Here is a 19,085-nt window from a genome sequence, read left to right on the forward strand (position 1 = left end):
AAGATTTGACGTACTGTACTTACGGTACCAGCGGGACCTTACTCCTTGTTCTGGAGCCGCCATTACTTTGTGTTTGTTTACTTCCAAGCTATACGCTCGCTGAACCAAGGCAAGACCGCTTTCTGTAGCTTTACATTTAAACATCGCGACGGAGTTGTTGCTCTCTTGTTTACCTTGAGATGATCGAGACGCACATGGGGACCCATCGTCAGTGTCTCCCTCTATTTTTTTTCCGAGGATAGGGGACCTTCTCTAAGCAATACTGGCGTCGCGTAGCGTTTTAGCGTTCTGTAACCGAAGGCTGTGTTCACCTCTTCGCCCGTTTTCCACGAGCCGTAGTCGTGCTCGATAAAGGTGCTTCGACACACATAAGAATAAAAATGGCGGCACGCTCTTGACTGTGTTTTTCTTGTCTAGTCTCGTCCATGTTGCCGCGTCGAATAAGCAGTTTGTTGCCGCGGTGGCACATGCGATTAAGGCGCTCGGCTGCTGAACCCGAGACGGGAGGTCGATCCCGGTGACGCCGGCCGTATTTCAATGGGGGCGAAATGCAGGACGCCTGTGTGCTGTCCGATGTCAGTGAACGTTAGAGAACCCCAGATGGTCGAAATCATTTCGGAGCCCTCCACTAGACGCTTGTCATAGCCCGTCAGCTTTGACGCGTTAAACCCCAGAGAATTTCTTTGGAGGAGAAATTCTAGAGGCCCGTGTACTGTGCGATGTCAGTGCACGTTAAAGAACACCAGGTGGTCGAAATTTCCGGAGCCCTCCACTACGGCGTTTATCATAGCCTGAGTCGCTTTGGGACGTTAAACCCCATAAACCAAACCTAAACCAAACCAAAAAATGAAGAAACCTGAGTGTGTTGCTACGGCATCGCCCGGGCCATAGCGACGCGAAGCTGAGCTCCTCTGTGCCCTCAGAGGCGGCGACGTCACTTGGGCTTCGCTGGAATGCGCGGCCGAGCGACGTGAATGTGTTATGCGGTTATCGCGGCCGTCACGCGGGCGCTGCATCGCTCGAGTGAACGTCGGTGGGCGGCGTGTGCCGTGCATGCGCTTTCCATACAAATGCGGGGAGCATGGAAGGGTAGGAGTGTGAGATAACGTGGCGCGTTCCTCGTTGCTTGGCTTTTTATTTTCATTTCGGATTATGGAAACGCTTTGGTGCGGTGCACTTCTTCCCCGATTCTTTCTGAACAGAATAGTAAACGCGAGGCATTGTGAGGCTGCAGGAAACGTTTATGGGAGTTTCAGAGGAATGCGACGATCACGGCACTTGGAGTTTCGTGCGGTACACGCGTCATTGTGCGTTTTTGTTCTGCAGGCTTCCCGCACTCACCCGCAATATTCAGTAAAACTACAGATAAATAATCCGAATAAGGGTCAATAATTCACTGATGGCAGGATTTACTTCACTGTGTCATCATCATCATCAGCCTGACTACACCCACTGCTGTGCAAAGACCTCTCTCCTGTCTCTCCAATTAATCCCGTCCTGTGCCAGCCGTGGACACTTTATCCCCGCAAACTACTTAATCTCATCCGCCCACCTAACTTTCTGCCGCCCCCTGCTACGCTTGCCTTCTCTTGGAATCCAATCTTAGCCTTAAGGACCAGCGGTTATCTTGCCTTCGCATTGCATGCCCTGCCCAAGCTCATTTCTTCCTCTTGATTTCGACTAGGATGTCATTAACCCGCGTTTGCTCCCTCACCCACTCTGCCCTTAAGGTTACACCTGTCATTTTTCTTTCCATAGCTGGCTGCATTGCCCTTAACTTAAGCTGCTGAACCCTTTTTGTTAGCCTACATGTTTCTGCCCCATAGGTGAGTACCGGTAATATCGAGCTCTTTTATACTTTTGTCTTGAGGGATACTGGTAAAGTGCCATTCATGATCTGAGAGAACCTGCCATATGCGCTGCACCCCATTCTTATTCGTCTAGTTTTCCCCTCTATTGATCCGAATCGGCGGTCACTACCTGCCCTAAGTAGACCTATTCCCTTACCACTTCCAGCACCTCTCTACCATTTGCGAACTGCTGTTCCTTTGCGAGACTGTTGAACATTACTTTGGGTTTCGGCATATTAATTTTAAGACTTAGCGTTCTGCTCTGCCTGTCTAGGTCATCGATCATCTTTTGCAGCTGTGTGACTTAGCAAGGCAGTGTCATCAGCGAATCGCAGATTACTGAAGTCTTCTTCATTAGCTCTTATCCCCAACTGTTCCCAATCCAGATCTCTGAATCTCCTGTTAAGAGGCGGTGAATAGCATTAGAGAGATTGTGTCTCTCTACCTCACACCTTTCCTTGTGGGCATTTTGTAGCTGTCCTTATGGAGAACTATATGCTGGCTGTACAGCCATTATAGCTATCTTCCAGTACTTTTACATCAGGCTCTTCCACACCCTTATGCATAACGCATGTATGACTGGTGCGTTTCGCGTTGAGAGCAGCCATGACGTTTATGTAGAGCATCCGGCTCGCGTGCAAGAGTACTGCGGTTCGAATCGCGGTGCCGCGCAATTCTCCACCGGATACAAAAAGAAAAACTTATGTCGATATAGAACTGCGTAATCAGACCTGAGATGCGACCTGATCTCGGTGACCATGGCCTACAACGCACTCTCATCAGAACAGGATTTGACCACCCTCGGCCACAACCTCTTATATAAATACACCAACTACACAGGCCCCCGCTGCGGTGGCTCAGTGGTTACGGCACTCGGCTGCTGACCCGAAAGACGCGGGTTCGATCCCGGCCGCGGCTGCCGAATTTCGATGAGGGCGAAATTCTAGAGGCCCATGCACATTAAGAACCCCAGGTGGTCGAAATTTCCGGAACCCTTGACTAGGGCGTCCCTCATAGCCTGAGTCACTTTGGGACGTTAAACCCCTAAAACCAAACCAAACCAAAACCAACTTCACAGGATATTTTATTGATATTTAGAGCTATCTCCTGCAGTCTGTGCACTTCGCTTCTGTAGTGCCTTTGAAGATCACGCTTCGTTGCATTCGTGCTCGAGCGATTCAGCGCCTTGCTGGTTGTTGGGTTAGAAACGTATCACTCCTTCACGGTGCGTGGTCAGTGTTGAGTTGAAGAAGGTGGCGTGAGGAAGTGGGATTTGTTGCTTCGGTAGTTCAGCGGCTACGACGTTCGGCTCCTTAGCACTCGCTGACGGATTTGGCGGCATGCAGCCCAAGGCCGCATTTCTATGGAGGCGAGGTACAGGAGCGCCCGTGCATCCAGATTTCGGTTCACACTGAACAGCACAGGGACAGTCGACATCAACCGGGAGCACTCCCCCCCCCCCCCTTCCTCCCCCCCCCCCCCATTTTATTATTACTGTGTGTCCCGTTGTCCAGTTGGCCCGGTGACCTTTTGCTGCTCGCGCGTGCGTGTGTTTGTGTGTGGTTGGGAAGGGGGGAGGCGTAGTGAGGACAGTTTTTTTTTTTGCTTGTAGGGGTATGTTTCCTTATCTTCCCACTCCTCTTTGTCAGTGACTACCAAGATACAATTTGAGGCACGTCATAACCGGTTTTGTTCATTAATAGACGTTTTTAGCATACCGGAGACGTATATCAGTTTACGTCTCCGGTAGTACTTCTCTGTTATGCTAGAAACGTCTGTTACATCAAGGGACGTTCTTTACTCGCTCGCTGTGTCATTGCAGGTTCTGTGTCGCCAATGGGCTTCCAGTAGGCCAGCTATAGCAGATCTGCACACTGTAGGGGTAGAAAATGGAAAGTGCACGAGGTGCGGATGTGCTCGAGTTCGTTTGCGGTCGATGGCAAGGCAGAGCGGGGCTCTTGGTTGTCTCTGTACCCTTACTTCGACGAGTACGCGTGCTTGTTACCGCACCCCACTTGCTGCCTGGTCGATTTGTTTGCCGTATTTCCCCTTTGTTTTCTTTCTTTCCTTCCTTTCGGAAGGCGCGGTGGCAGGCAACTAGGATTCACCGTTCGTTAGCGGCGCGTCCGCTTCGTTAGGCGTCACACCCAACTCGCGCTTCTCTGCCGCCAGCCACTGTTTCCAAGAGGACACGCGCTGACGATTGCAAGACTTGCGGATCGTTGACTGCCACGGTTTAGGCTCGCGCTTTTTTGCGTTTTTTGTTTTTGCATATTTCGCTGCTTTCACTCCCGCACTTTCGGGAGTTGCCATAGAAAGGCAGCTGAGCGCCCTTCTAAGGTTGTACTTACGTCAAAATGAACTAAAAAAATTGAATTAGGTCACTTATGGGAAAACATTTATTTCCGTTTGTTTGTTTGTTTATTTGTTTGTTTGTTTGTTTGTTTGTTTGTTTGTTTGTTTGTTTGTTTGTTTGTTTGTTTGTTTGTTTGTTTGTTGTAACGTGTCGCGGTGGACGGTGGGGTGCGGGCTGCGAACGAATCTGGATCTGGGTGAAACGACGTTCCTTAGCGTAGACAGAAACATCGGTGCACGGCTTTAATTTCGCATACATTGAAACGTTGCCGCTGCAGCCGCAAACTCGCGCTCTGCGGCCTCCGGCCGTCGTTGTCATGAAAGCCACCGCGGCAGCTACTAAAAACAAAAACGGTAGTTTAGAAAACGGCCCGACTCGTTGAGAGACAGCGACCCGTTGGGAAGCATTGTTCGCGGCTTTTGAAAGTTTCCACGGCGTAATTGCGTGCATCACTTTTTCTTTTCCTTTTTCGGTCGTTCCCATTCTCATTTGCATATTTTTGAGCGCGGCTTGGCCCGCGTAAGAAATGGATGCAAACTCTTTCTTGACAGCCGGAATTACGGAGAGAAAACCCGAGAAAAAAAAAATGAAAGAAAAATAACGGAAAGAGCGAAATGAAGGCCCGAACTTATTTCTGCAAGCCCGCCTCGTTCATCCATGAGCGAATTCGGAAATATTCGCCCCGGGAAACCATTCACGCGTGCAGCTGAGCTGGCGCGCTGCTGCATCGCCGCGATGAAACCTAGTTTCTCGCCACGTTTTGGTCCGTACGTGTTCCGTGCCCTCCTCTGCTTTTTACCTCTTCGCTTTTTGTATTGGCGTATTTTTTGTTTGTCTCTGTTTGTGCACGTTCGAGGTATTCTTACCGTCTTGTTTTTTTTTCCCCCTTTCTCTCTTTCCGTCGTGATTCCTCTTCCCTCGAGGCGTCCTCCTCGGGCAACCGCTCTCTGCGCACATAACTTGCCTGTCAGTTTTCTTCGTCAATGTCGTGCACGTACGTACGCGTACGCGCGTCTCTGAAAGTCTCCTGGGTGAGCGACAGAGTGAAAAGAAAGAAGCGAGAGAGTACGAGGCGAAAGAAGGAAGAAGGGAGAAGGGAGAGAGAAAAAAAAAGCAGCAGCCGACGCCCCCTCGGGGCAGGGACGTCATGCCAGCGCCTAGACGTTGTCTGTTTAGAGACCTGTCGGAGGTTCGGACGAGCCTGTGCAGTGTCGGGCGTTCGGGCGTCCTATATAGCGGTGCCGCCGGTACTCCGTGGGAACGAGTTGTGCTACCCTGTGTGCGTGATTTGTCCCAAAAGTAAAGAAAGAATAGAGAAGAAAGAACATCGCCCCTTTTGCGTTCGAGGATAGTTTGGAAGTTTGGATTTATTCGTCCTGTGTGGATCTTCGCCGTTATCGGCGAAGACTCCAACGCCAAGACTTCAAGGTGGGATTTTATTTTAGTGCGAAAACACTTTAGGCCTTCTAACATGGAAAATGCTGTTGTGTGGTGAAGCCTCTGAAGTTAGTCACGTTACGCGGAAAATGGCGGGAAATAAACTAGGCTCGGAATTAGGGTTACCTTGGCCAACCTTGAGAAATAGAATAAATATTGCCGCGACTGGGATTCCTTCATCATCATCAGCCCAACTACGCCTACTGCAAGGCAAAAAAGGCCTCTCCCATATGTGTCTCCAGTTGACCATGTCCTTTGCCAGCTGCGGCCACCGTATCCGTGCAAACTTTTTAATCCCATCCGGCCACCCAACTTTCTTCCGCCCCCTGATACGCTTGCCTTCTCTTTGAATCCATTCCATTACTCCTAAGAGCAATCGGTTATCTTGCCTTCGCAGTGCATGTCCTGCCCAAGCCCATTGATGTCCAAATCTTTATTTAGAGCGTAACATTAACCCGTGTTTTATCCCTGAACCACTCTGCCCTCTTCCTGTCTCTTAACGTTATACCTATAATTAAAATGGTAAATGAAACAGTACATTATTTGTGCGCGCGTTCCTCGACGTAGGCGACAGTTCATTGGTGCACCTACTGTGTATTCGCATTTTGGCGGGAACCACAACTTTAGGGCGCAACTATGGACTCCTCTTGGCCTAGGTTGCGCTGGAGAGACCATTCGTAAGGTGCCACGAAGATTAAGGCGGAAAAAAAAAAGTTCGGCAGTCACAAATTGGGCGTCTCGGTAGTCTCATTCTTTTTCCCTTCGTCGGCCGAGTCCTGTATCGTGCCTACAGAGCGACTTACTCAAGATGAGCACAGTAATCTTGAGAATTGTAGTTTGGGGTATATATAGCTGTTGTGACCGCTATATATTCACCTGCTTTTCCAGTCCTTGTTGTGCAGACAGTATTTTGAGCATATGCCAAATGGAAGGCGTTAGGGGTTTCCGCCAGCCATGGAGGTCTGGGGACCGTATGGATGAAATCATGCATGAAATCCGCCAATCTGAACACTGCTGGCACAGCCCAGCGGAAATATGACTGCGCTCAAAAGGCAAATGTGAAAAGGTCTATATCGGAGCCCTGTGAATTTCCATTATCGGCAAGTATTCTTTCACAGCTGGAAACAGCAGCTCCCCCTGGCAGCAATATTCTTGGCGCCGCTTTCTGTCTACCCCCCCCCCCCCCCCCACCGTCCCGAGCTCTTCTAAAGTTAGACGATGTCGTCGTGCCATGAATTGCCCTTATTTCAATGGTTTCCGTCCAAAGCTTTCGCCGTCAAAGGGCTCCCGAAAGTCGCCAATGAATGACAACCACTCAGCCGGGATCACAGTGCGCTCTTTTTACTCGACTCGCATCAAGGTCTTTGCATGTCCTTTAGCGTTACCCTTCCTGTCAATACTTTCGCTCCGGGCCCTTCGAAGAAGTGCTTTCTTCGATCCGGTTTATGCAGAGTTCGTAAAGCCTTGGTAGACAGTCGTCTGTAACAGTACTTTCTTTTCAATTTTTGATTTCAAATTTGTGTGTGTGTGTGCGTGCGTGCGTGCGTGCGTGCGAGAGAGAGAGAGAGAGATAACATAAGTTATAAGTGGACGCGCGCGCGCGCGGATAACCGTCTGTGTCGTTTTTCGGGAAAAGGTCAAATGCGAAACGTGAAATAGCTATCGGAAGTGTGCATAGGCTCAGAGACGCTGCTTTATTCAGGGTTCAATGCTTGCGTGGTGCCAACGATGACGCTGTTTTGAACTCGAGGAAAGTCCCCTTAATCAGCGGGCGGTGTTTAATGAAGAGGAAGGTGCACGAGAGGGTGGGCTGCTGTAAGTGCTGCATAGATTGATCTGTAGCGTGTGCTGAGAGAAAGCGAAAAAGAAAGAATTGTTTGGCATGCTGCAACCTGCTCTCGAAATTATAACTTGACAGGAGAAGTTTTGTTCGAGTTGTGGACTGTGATTCAACCGGAGCACGGGACCGAAGCCTCAGTTCGAATTAGCGATGGTTTACTGAATGTGCAACGCACGCACGGACGTGCCACCTACACCCCCCCCCCTCCCCCCATACACACACACACACGCAACACACACGCGTGTATAATGGTTCTCTTAGCGGGCCTGTACCTGTGCGTTCGATGCAAAAATATGTATACATGTGTACACAAGCAGAATTAAGCCATCACGTGTAGTGTCCTATCTCTGTTCGGAGCAGGCGGATGCTATCCGTGTTGAACGAGGTACAAAACATATTTGACGCCTCAATGGAGAGGCCTCAGCGTGGCGACGTGCGGGCACTGTGCCAGTCGTCGGCCCGCCGCTAACTCGTCAACACTCGCAGCGTGGGACCCGCGCCGCCGTGTGCACCGCGACTGCACTGCGCGTGTAAGTGACGCAGACTGCGAGCCTCTCGCCATGCTGCGATGAAACGGCGCGTGGAGAGCGTACGCACTCGCGTCCAATGGTATTCGCAATGTCAGCGCCCTTAGGATACACGACGGCATGTACGAGTGTCGTGTGCCGATTTTTTTTAAAGGAAGGCGCAGTAATTGTCCGACTATCGTTGGAAGCTCTGATGCTGAGCAGCACCATGAGGGAAGGAACGAAGGAGGAAGAATACAGAGAAAGAGGTGCCGCAGCGGAGGTCCCTACGTATAGGTTCCGGCCAAATGAATAAGGTCTTACTACGTGCGTTTACATCGCACGTCGCACAGCCTGCATCAAATGCGGCTGCCGCGGCCGGAATTCGATACTGCAGCCAAACGTGACGGCTGCAGAGCCAGCGCGCCGGGTATGACGCGATAGGGTCCAAGGTGGCCGTCTCGAACAGGGTAACGCTGTCTGGCCTGTTTGCGCCGTGGCACGCCTTGCTCGCTGAATGTGCGCAGAACTCGGTATAGGCAAATGCACACCACAGACTTTCACCACTCCACTCGCCTTGGAAGGTCTAACGAGCCACACCACTGCAAGGCAGGCAGGGGAGAGAGCATAGATAAGAGGCACCGACCGACTGAATGATTGATTGATTGATTGATTGATTGATTGATTGATTGATTTATTGATTGATTGATTGATTGATTGATTGCATATGGATGATGCTGATGATAAACTCTTTATTTACTGCCAAGACTAGGCGGACCAGCCCGAACACTGGTTGCGCTGCATTAGAGGAGGTCTGCAGGGATCCCTTGGTACTCTGCGGCCTTTAGTGCGGATTCTCGGAGCCTTGGGTTGTCCGCCTATAGTTCTTGGAGCTTGGCATTTTGCTGTAGCGCAGGCAATTTATGAGCAGGCGCTGGGACAGCTATATATAGAAATTTTCAGGCTGTCTACAAATAGGCCTACGTCCTTCGCTTTTACGTCCCGTGCAGAACGCGTCAGTTATCAGCTATACGTCGGAAGCGATAACTCGTTCTGCTTGCCACAGAGTATGTGAAATGTTCTAGATATCGGACACATCTGCTTTCATTTCTTTCAAGCTCATGGGGTGTCAATTACGTTTGCGAGTTGCTTCAAAGCTGTGTGCCTCAGATCTCGAGCAGCTCCAAGTTTCGTCGAATCTGGCTGATTACTCGCCCTGACCGTTTGAACCTTGCGGTGAGGAGCCCACGTTTGAGAGGGTGCGTTGAAGAGGACTGCAAGCGCATATGCCGGTTATTTGTAATTCTCGTTCCGTTTCCTTTTTGCCGCTTCTTTCGTCGTGTCTGCTCAGGTGCGCGCAGAGTCGAACATTTCCATATTCTGAGAAAGTTCGGCGAGTTGTCGAGAGGCGTACGTTCTGTAAGGCGTCTGCGATTCCTGGAGCGCCGTATTGTATTATATATCGCGTCGGCTGGGGCTTGTTCTCGGCTCGTGTCCGCCTCCTCGACCCTCTCCTTCCTGGAGGTCATTCTTTTCTTCTTTTTTTTTTTTCGTTTGCCTCGTTTCGCTTGTAACCGTTCTCAATCCTTGTTGCGCCCATTTCCATTTCGGCCCCGCGGGAGCTGTTGGCGTGTTGTCGAGTCGGACCGGTCGATATTCGTGGAGAAAACCGCTGCGCGTTCTGAAGTTTTCTAAAGTTCTTCCCTTTTCCCATCCCTAATTCTTCCCGTTTTCGTGCCTGCAATCCGCCTGCCCCCCATCCCCCCTATTTCTCTTTGAAACACAGAACAAGCAGGGAAATTCTTCTCGCGCACGCTTCTTGCGTGTTCACCGGTAGCAGCTGCGTGTTTTTTTTTTTTGTTAGTTTTGAGAGCCCGAAAAGAAGGAACAGGGGCAAGGACCGGTGTTTATAGCCGTGTGGAGTTCTAGTCTTTACCTCAATAATTATTTTCCTTTTTTTTGTCTTGTCGACGCTATTCATGAATCGTCTCTCTTGTAGATGCGTTCAGTGCAACAACGAAAACTTGTAGAACAGACGGATTGGCGTGCGTCTTGTTCGGAGCGATTATTATGCACTGTAATGTGTAAGGAGGACCCCGTCAGCGGTCTTCGATCTTTTCAACCTGCTTTTGTATATGAAAATCAGAACCAGTTTATTGCATTTAAAAAAGAGAAAATATAACGCGGATGAATTTACACAGGACGAGTTCCCGTAATATATGTAAACGATGTAACATGTCCGCGCGTTTTTTTTTTTTAAATGAAACTTAAAATGCGGGGGTGAAGGGGTTTCAAATATATAGGGCGTTCTCTCGTACTTTCAGCTGAAGGCCATGTTTTTGGGGCAATTTTTGTACTTAGAACGCCACAACTCGCCGCTGGTTAGCGTACGTTGTTTTTAAGAAAAGAAAACTTTAACCGCAGGACTCGATATTCCCAGGGACGGGTTTTCCTGCGCTGTCAGTCGGTCACAAAGAAAGGCTCACGTGCGGATGCTACTTGATGCTATAGCATGTCCTTATTTTCTCTCATCGATCGGCTCGTCTCCCAATGGACACCCGAGCGCTCTGCGCAAACACTGTTCCCCTTATTTTAATGTGTGTGCTTTTCCCGAAAGCTCCTCGACCGTGTGGCAGGTCCTCTTTCTCACTGCGCACGCAGGCCTCTCCGGGGTGAGAAGGCGCTGACGCTGCTGTCCGGTAAGGCAATACACGAAGCCAGCGCGTGTCACGAAGCCCGTATACTTGTCACTGTCGCGACAAGGTCTACGCGGATGCGTATCTTCCTTCGGCGTGAGTGTTGTGCGCGCCCTGTGTCTTGCGCCGGCGCGCCGAACGATGCTTGGAGGAGCACGGTTTCGGCTGTCTTCCCCTACAACAAGGGCTTCGTGCGTCTTATGCCCCGCCCCCCTTGGCGTTTCTGGTGCCGGCAGTCGCCTGCAACGTCCGTGGTGTCACGATGTCGGCGGGCAGTCTGGCGTGGCTATCCAGTTCGTGGGCCTTTGGTTCTCTCTCTCTCTGTTTTTAGTGGTGCCCTTACACATCTGAGCTTGTCCTCTGGAGGTTCGGGAAGTGAACGAGAGTATCGCGTCACGCTCCCCTTGTTGAGCAGTCAACTGCTTTGTGTAGCGGGGCCGGCGTTCAGTGCAAGCCTCGTCTAGTTTCGCTGTTGTTGTTTTTCCTTCTTTCGAGGACACTGTATACGTGAGTTCCATTGTCCCAGAGTGAATGGCCGTCGTGGGATGTCGTGACAGAAAACTGCCGCGTTTACGAGCTGGCAGCCAGCGTCGAAGGCCGTGTTTGGTTGGGTTGCTTTCGTGTGGCCGCGGGAGGAGGGAACTGTATGGACAAATTCACGGTTTCGGGACAGGTAAGGTTTGAACGTGAGTATATGGCGCGCAAAGGTACACGTTATGGTTTCGTGTACTGCGCATTGGGTTTGCCCGTGGTCTTTTCCGGGACCTTTTGTCGGCTGCCGGTGATCGGCGCCATATCGTGGTCCATTCTCTTTTAGCCCGATATTCTCCGGGGAACACTTTTGATGGTGACACGCCGACTGTGGCGTTCCTAACAAGAGAGAAAAGACGCCTCATCGCCAGAAATGAACGCAGTGAGTTCGTTTAAATCTTTACTGTAGTATTTGGTTATAAGGAAAGAAAAGATGCAGTAACTGTCTCGCTCCTCGTTGGACACCTCAACTGCGCCGCTAAGGAAAGGACGAAGGGAGTGAAAGAGTAAAGAGAAAGGAGTGCCGTAGTGGACAGCTCCGGATTAATCTCGATCACCTGGGGTTATTTAACGTGCACCGATGTCGCAGAGCACAGGGGCGTCATTTGCGTTTTGTATCCATTGAAATGCGGCATCCGCGGCAGGGATTCCATACCGCGACTCCGTGCTCAGAAACCGAACGCCGTACCCACTGCTGTAGATACTTAGGCTGCTATAAGTATCGTTTCGGTGCCTAGATAATAAGAAAATAGCTAAGTAAAGCACAGCACTACCAAACGCGAGGCTACAAAAGAGTAGGCTTAGTTATGGTTTATGGGGTTTAACGTCCCGAAGCGACTCAGGCTATGAGGGACGGTGCAGTGGAGGGTTCCGGATAATTTTGACTGCCTGGAGGTCTTTGACGTGTACTGACATCTTACAGTACACGGAGGGGGAGCAGGAAAAAACTTCTATTAAGCAACCCTTACATTATCGAATGCTTTGGTTAAGTCTAAAGCAAGGAGTGCTTTGGTGAGGTGAGGTATCGAAGGATCAAGTATGTCTTCCTTGACCTGTAGCATGACATCCTGTGTTGAAAGGTGGGATCTGAAACCGAACATGGTATGGGAGTAGATGTTGCTCTCTTCCATGTGTCGGATGAGACGGTTTAGGACAGCGTGCTCCATGAGCTTGCCCGCACATGAAGTTAGAGATATGGACCGAAGATTTTGCAGGTCTAACGGTTTGCCTGGTTTAGGTGTAAAGGTAATCCGCTCCTGTTGGCCCCCTGGCGATAAAAAAAAAAAAAACTTGCAGTACACGGGCCTCTAGCATTTCGCCTGCATCTAAATGCAAACACCGCGGCCGGGGGCTCAGTTGTGATCTGCATAAGTTTGTGAATATGCATTATGGAATGGAACTCATACATACAAAGAAAAAAACGATTCGAACATCTTTGTTGCCACGCGCGTGCTCCAAATTGCGTATTTCATTTGCGTGGCGGCGTTATTTTCTGTCGCACTTGTCGGGTGAACAAGCGATATCACGGTCATCATCGTCAACGTTGTCCACATAAGACTTCAGTCCACTTAGTCCACTTCAAGGCAGACCCCCTTCCTAATAGTCTATAGAAGCGCTGTCCATGCTCCTATCGCAGGCATCCTATCCCTGCAAATATTGTTATTTTTAGCATTGACTACGTGGCCTACACTTTAAGGGCTTCCACTACGCATCTGTCAAAGCCCAGTTGCAGGTTCAGGACGTTACACCCCACATACAACCGTCCAAATTGTTCCGGTGTCCTGATTACGGGTCACAGTTTCCTTCATAAAAAAAAAGAAAGAATAGCGAAGTTAATCCATGACCTTATCAGCCATCGAACTCTTTCTGCCAGACCAAAGACAAAGTACCTCGCTTGCCTGAGATGTTCGTTCTTCGTGGAGTTTCGACGTGTCCCATATCTTCCCCTGCCGTCCCACGTGGGGATATTGTGCCCTATTCTTGTGATCCTCCCATTCTTACGGCGGCCCGCTGCGGTAAACAAACCCCACCGCTGGCGAAGAGAAGCGTGGTGTATATACGCACAGCTCTCTTGACACGGCTTCATTTATTTACCCAGGAAGACAAACAACGTGGCGGTTCTCGGTAGAACATTTTGTTCCTCTTCCACCACAGAGGCTTCGTTCTTGAAAGAACGAAACAGCGTAACTAAAACGGAGGGCCAGGAAAAGGAAAGACACGTACGCGTTGGTTGGTTTCGTCCTGCGTAATTTTTGTTGTTCGAGTTCCTTGCCTTAACGTAATTCATGGTCTGGCCTATCTGTCCTCCTTCCCTGCCTTGAGTAGGAAAAATGGCCGCAGTGTACCCCCGTCCCTTGCTTATAAGCTGTCTCGTCTCTGGAGACAAAGCAAGCCCCGAGATTCGGGCACCGAGCTTTGCCGCTGGAACTAGAGTACTGAAAATAAAGAAAATAACTTTGGAGCCTCCTTAACCACATCCTTAAAGAAGAAAGTACGATAGCGTTTGGAGGTGGCCCGCCTCCAAATATTCCAATGAACCCCCCCCCCCCCGAACTATGGAAGCGGGTTTAATACATAAAATGAATTAAAGCGGATTAGTTGGTGGATTGCGGTGGATTAGTTGGTGATTAAGGTGGATTTGTGGGGATTAGCGGTGGATTAAGGAAGAAGAGTGGATCGGGTAAGTGTATATAATCCCATATGATAATTCAATGGAAGATGCTCGAACATTCTAATCCTCATGTTTTCAAATTTGTCGGTCATGATAAGAGTTACCACCCTCTCCACCAATGAGGAAATTTTCTTAAGGAGGAACCGGGTGGAGCCATTGCAAAAACTGCCATGTAAAGTGTGGGTGGTTGGGGGGGGGGACTTAGTCAATATTGCCTCAGAACAGCTTTTTGTCCCTGGTCCCTGCACTTTTATCTGTATATAGAAATGCAAAAATGCACATTGAATTGAGTTTAATTTGATCTCTTGGTACACGCCAGCAAACGATACTTTTGCTCAGGCCTGTCGAGGATATTACAGAGTAGCAGCTGGGTAATGTTGGTTGTTCATATGGAATTAAGTGAACTTTAACAACAAGCGCTGTTGAAAGAAATCGCTTGTCTCCTATCTATATACGTCTTTTCGTTCTGAGTTGTTCATTTCCCAAAAAAAAAAAAAGAGGATATGCCACGTCCGCTCATAGCCTGCGGTGTTTCTGCCGAACCAAATGTGCGCGTGTAGGATCCCGTCCACATCCCTGTTATACCCTCCGAACTCCGTGCCGTCGCCACGATTTCGGAGGAACAAGCGACCCTTGCATTGCGACAGGGGGACGGCCTCCTCATTATTTTAATCCCGGGGGCGACTTGCGAGCTCACGTCCCGCGATTTATGGCCCCCACAGTTGCCTTCTTGGCGCTGCTTTTCTCTTTTTTCTTTTTATCTTTCGCGCGTCATTTTTCTTTTAATTTTTGCTTTCAAATACGTGCGCCGGCATAGAAGTCCTGCGAGTACACTTTACTGCTCCGTCTCCATGTTGTATCTTCTGTTTCGCGCGCGGACCGCCGCAGTAGTCGCGGTTTTAGCATAGCACGATCAGTTTCCGCGAGAAGCTATCTGAGCATGCGCAGATTGCACCGGGCAGCCAGATGTGGTCGCACGCCTATACACCAATGCGCAGGTACACTTGTGCTGAAAGTCATTAATACCCGGTAGGCTTTGAGACGCGTTTCGCGATATGGTGAAGGTCGCGCTGAGGTTGTGCGTACCTGGAGAGGAGTGATGGTGGACCTTCAGTGCCTGCTTATGTTCTTTGAATTGAAGATAAATTGGGAAGCGGGATGAAAGGTCGTCTTTATCGTCGCTCCTGATTACATAGCGGCATGGGAATTCGGTGCTCGGACCGAGCAAAAGCAGCGACTGCCACTAGCAAGTTGGCTTTTCCCCACGGCTTACAAGCATAGTGGGTGAGCTCATTGTGGGCATCTCAAACAGCGAAAAAAAAAAAAAAACATTTCGCGCTGTAGCCATAGCTTAGTTTCAAATTAACGCGGAGTGCTTTCTGAAACAGATTATAGAAGAAAAATGAACTACCGTGATGTTCGGGCTAATACGGTGATAATTATTGCAACAGGCGCCAGTATTGTGACCCTTCTCATAAAAGCGCGTGAGCGCGTTGCTGCCTCGAGGTAGAGCAACCTCGCGCCGGCTTCGGGAGGTGGTGGGTTCGACTCCCACCGGTTCCCTCATATGAATGTAAGCCATGGCCCAGGCTGATGCTCTGTTTTTCAGGGTGGATATGGCTTGGGAAAAGGAGTCTGTGCCTTCAAATCCCGCCGCCGTGAGCTTGAGCTGACAGTAAAAAAAAGAAAAAGAGCCACAATTGCACTTAAGTTGTTCGACGGCGGAACGAATCACCGACCCGGCGAAGCCGCGCTGGGTGCCATTTATTAACCGGTGACACTGTGGATCGAACCCAGCCTCTTCCGCACCGCGACTCGCATGCTCAACATCTATCATTCCACTCCCCCACACCGTTCTCTCATTCGTGCTGATGTTCACAAATACAATACGGTAAATAAAAGAGAATCTGGCTGCTAGAAAACCATTCCGCGTAAAAAATGCTTAAATTTGCGATTTTTCGCGAAATCCTGGGAAGCTAGGGTCCTTAATTTTGTCTATACAAGACTATAGCGGTTTCTCCTAGGCATGCGCGCCGACGCCGCCGAATCTCCGTGCCCGAAAATCCAACTTCCTTTCCACGTGTGACTGCTCATGAGGTCTCCAACTTATTCTTAGACCCATATATATATATATATATATATATATATATATATATATATATATATATATATATATATATATATATATATATATATATATATATATATATATATATAGTAGTTGCAGGAGGTCTTGTCGTTCAATGGGCCAGGAAGACTTGTAGAAGAAGGGGTCACAACCTTGCAATTATCTTAATTTAATACCGACAGTTTCGGACGGAGGACCGTCCTTCCTCAGGGTATACACAAGAATGAACACAATTTCTCATTTTCTACGCAGCGTGCGCAAAGGGTGAGGTGAAACCACTCTCTCTCCCGTTAGTGGAAAGGGACGCAAAGTCAGTATAAGACGCAAGTGCTCCAGTCCATTTAGGGGGAAGAGGGTGACGGTTGCGAAGGACAGGGAAGGGGAAAAACATATATGCACAAAAATATAAAAATAAAGGAAGCAAAAGTAACATTAAACAATAAAAGTAAATATAGGAAGGCACCGGCGGAGGCTTGGGTAACAAAGCTATAGAAATAGATAGGGAGGGAACTAGTTGCTTCTCAGAAGGAATGTTTCGAGAGAAGCTCCCTTCGGTGTGGGTGGTGAACCCAGCAGAATTAACACAAACAATATTCTAACAAGGAAAGTACAAAGCAAAACCACAAATAAAACAAAAAAAGAAACACAAAAAGAAGAAAGAAACAAGCGCACGCGTGAATGTGTACAGTGTATAACATCACAGAACGGACCGCTCCCCAGCGGTGCAGGTGTTTTGGACCGTTGTAACGTGAGTTACGAGTCAGCCACAACATTTAGAGCTGTTTAAGACAAGCCCGTTATCGCCACGGCGGAAGCGCGGCGCCGCGGTCGAGGGAGGCAGGGCGGCCGGCCAGACGCCGTGCGGGAACCCGATCCCGCAGCCGAGTGCCGCGGCGTCCGACCCACAGTAGGCCATTCCCTTCGTGCTTTTCGTCGCGAAGGCATTCGAGCACAGACTGGTTTTTCAAAAGAAGGGGCCGAAAGGACGGGTGAGAAGGAACCTAAAGAGTAAATACGTTCAGACCGCGGCGCCGCTCGACCGCGGCGCCGCGCTTCCGCCGTGGCGATAACGGGCTTGTCTTAAACAGCTCTAAATGTTGTGGCTGACTCGTAACTCACGTTACAACGGTCCTAAACACCTGCACCGCTGGGGAGCGGTCCGTTCTGTGATGTTATACACTGTACACATTCACGCGTGCGCTTGTTTCTTTCTTCTTTTTGTGTTTCTTTTTTTGTTTTATTTGTGGTTTTGCTTTGTACTTTCCTTGTTAGAATATTGTTTGTGTTAATTCTGCTGGGTTCACCACCCACACCGAAGGGAGCTTCTCTCGAAACATTCCTTCTGAGAAGGAACTAGTTCCCTCCCTATCTATTTCTATAGCTTTGTTACCCAAGCCTCCGCCGTTGCCTTCCTATATTTATTTTTATTTTTTAATGTTACTTTTGCTTCCTTTATTTTTATATTTTTGTGCATATATGTTTTTCCCCTTCCCTGTCCTTCGCAACCGTCACCCTCTTCCCCCTAAATGGACTGGAGCACTTGCGTCTTATACTGACTTTGCGTCCCTTTCCACTTACGGGAGAGAGAGTGGTTTCACCTCACCCTTTGCGCACGCTGCGTAGAAAATGAGAAATTGTGTTCATTCTTGTGTATACCCTGAGGAAGGACGGTCCTCCGTCCGAAACTGTCGGTATTAAATTAAGATAATTGCAAGGTTGTGACCCCTTCTTCTATATATATACACACACATATATATATATATATATATATATATATATATATATATATATATATATATATATATATATATATATATGGTCAAATGTTTAGGGGAATCCCCCAAGGTGGAGAAGATTTGTAATAAGGGAGTAATTACTCATTGACATCCACCCGAGCGCAGCCATGCGGCTACAAAGGAAAGCTATACAGCTTTCCCCTGACCAGGACGAATTTTTCTTTAACTACGAAGTTTCTGAGAAAGCTGTATAGCTTTCCTTTGTAGCCGCATGGCTGCGCTCGGGTGGATGTCAATGAGTAATTACTCCCTTATTTTATATATATATGTACCGGGTGTCCCAGCTAAATGTAACCAAACTTTTAAAAAAGGCGAGGTGTCCTACTCCAGTGAAACCAACTGAGGGTTGTTCATAGTCGCGTGGCCTAGTCTTGAGCATTTTTTTCGCTCTTCAAAGTTCATTAATTAGCTAAGTTTAGTTAGCTAACTTTTTAATTATTGACTTCAGGAAGAAAGTGTCAATGAAAAGGTTTTAGATCGCCTCGAAAAACCGCTAGTAGTGCTGTTTCCGTCAAGTTACGATTTACGTAGCTTCATGTATTGCCCTTAAAAGAAAGTTATCACGTGACCAGCTGCTCGCTCACTTCTCTGCCCCAATGTGCACCCAAAGTCTCATCGAGGAGAGGACTTCAGAAAAAACGGATTTTATTCTTTAAGGCGCGTCTTGGGACGTTGAAGCGGCAGAGTTGTCATGGGGAAGCTTTTTCTTTTTGTGCGGGTTATGGTTAAAGGCCGGTGAAAAAACTACTTTACGTAAATATTACTTTGCTGCAAATATCTCAGTAAGCTGTTTCTCAAAGCGATCTACAACTTTTCCATTGACACTTTACTTTGTTCCTGAAGTCAATGATTAAAAAGTTAGTTAATTAAACTTAACTAATTAGTGAACCTTGAAGAACGAAAAAATACTGCAGACTAGGTCACTCGACTCTAAACAACCCTCAGTTGGTTTCAGACGGCTAGGACATCCCGTGTTTTTTAAAAGCTTGGTTACATTTAGCTGGGACACCTGGTATATATATACTAGTGAAAGTCTCACTTTCCTGCACGGCCTGACATTTCAGGGTGCAGTGCAGCAGGGCACATCCTTCAGCTCGTGACTGCATGCATGGATAGCTAACGAATTAGGCTTTTTCTTGCCTTCTTTGTTTCCAAGATTTCCGCAAGTGCACGGTACGCACTTTTTGCGCCCAGCAACCGAAGGAACTGCGAACCCGCATATCGTGTAACCATGAGCCGTTTCCGGTCTGACGGATCGGGCTAACGAGAATGAG

General features: G+C 48.7%; 1 protein-coding gene across 5 annotated transcripts in view; it reads left to right on the forward strand.

Moving 5' to 3' along the window:
* LOC149359519 (cytochrome b5 reductase 4) overlaps window positions 1-19,085 on the forward strand; it is a 171,739-nt gene that overhangs the window by 119,650 nt on the left and 33,004 nt on the right. The window contains exon 1 of one of the 5 annotated variants that reach the window (XM_089571725.1): window positions 5,395-5,634. The exons of the other annotated variants lie outside the window; for them this stretch is intronic. The gene's annotated coding sequence lies outside the window, so the exon portion shown is untranslated. Of the gene's footprint in view, window positions 1-5,394; window positions 5,635-19,085 lie in introns of those variants that run through there. 5 annotated transcript variants of the gene reach the window in all.

Source organism: Amblyomma mixtum, chromosome 2 (assembly GCF_055824585.1).
Source record: "Amblyomma mixtum isolate Tamu chromosome 2, ASM5582458v1, whole genome shotgun sequence".
NCBI lineage: Eukaryota > Metazoa > Arthropoda > Arachnida > Ixodida > Ixodidae > Amblyomma > Amblyomma mixtum.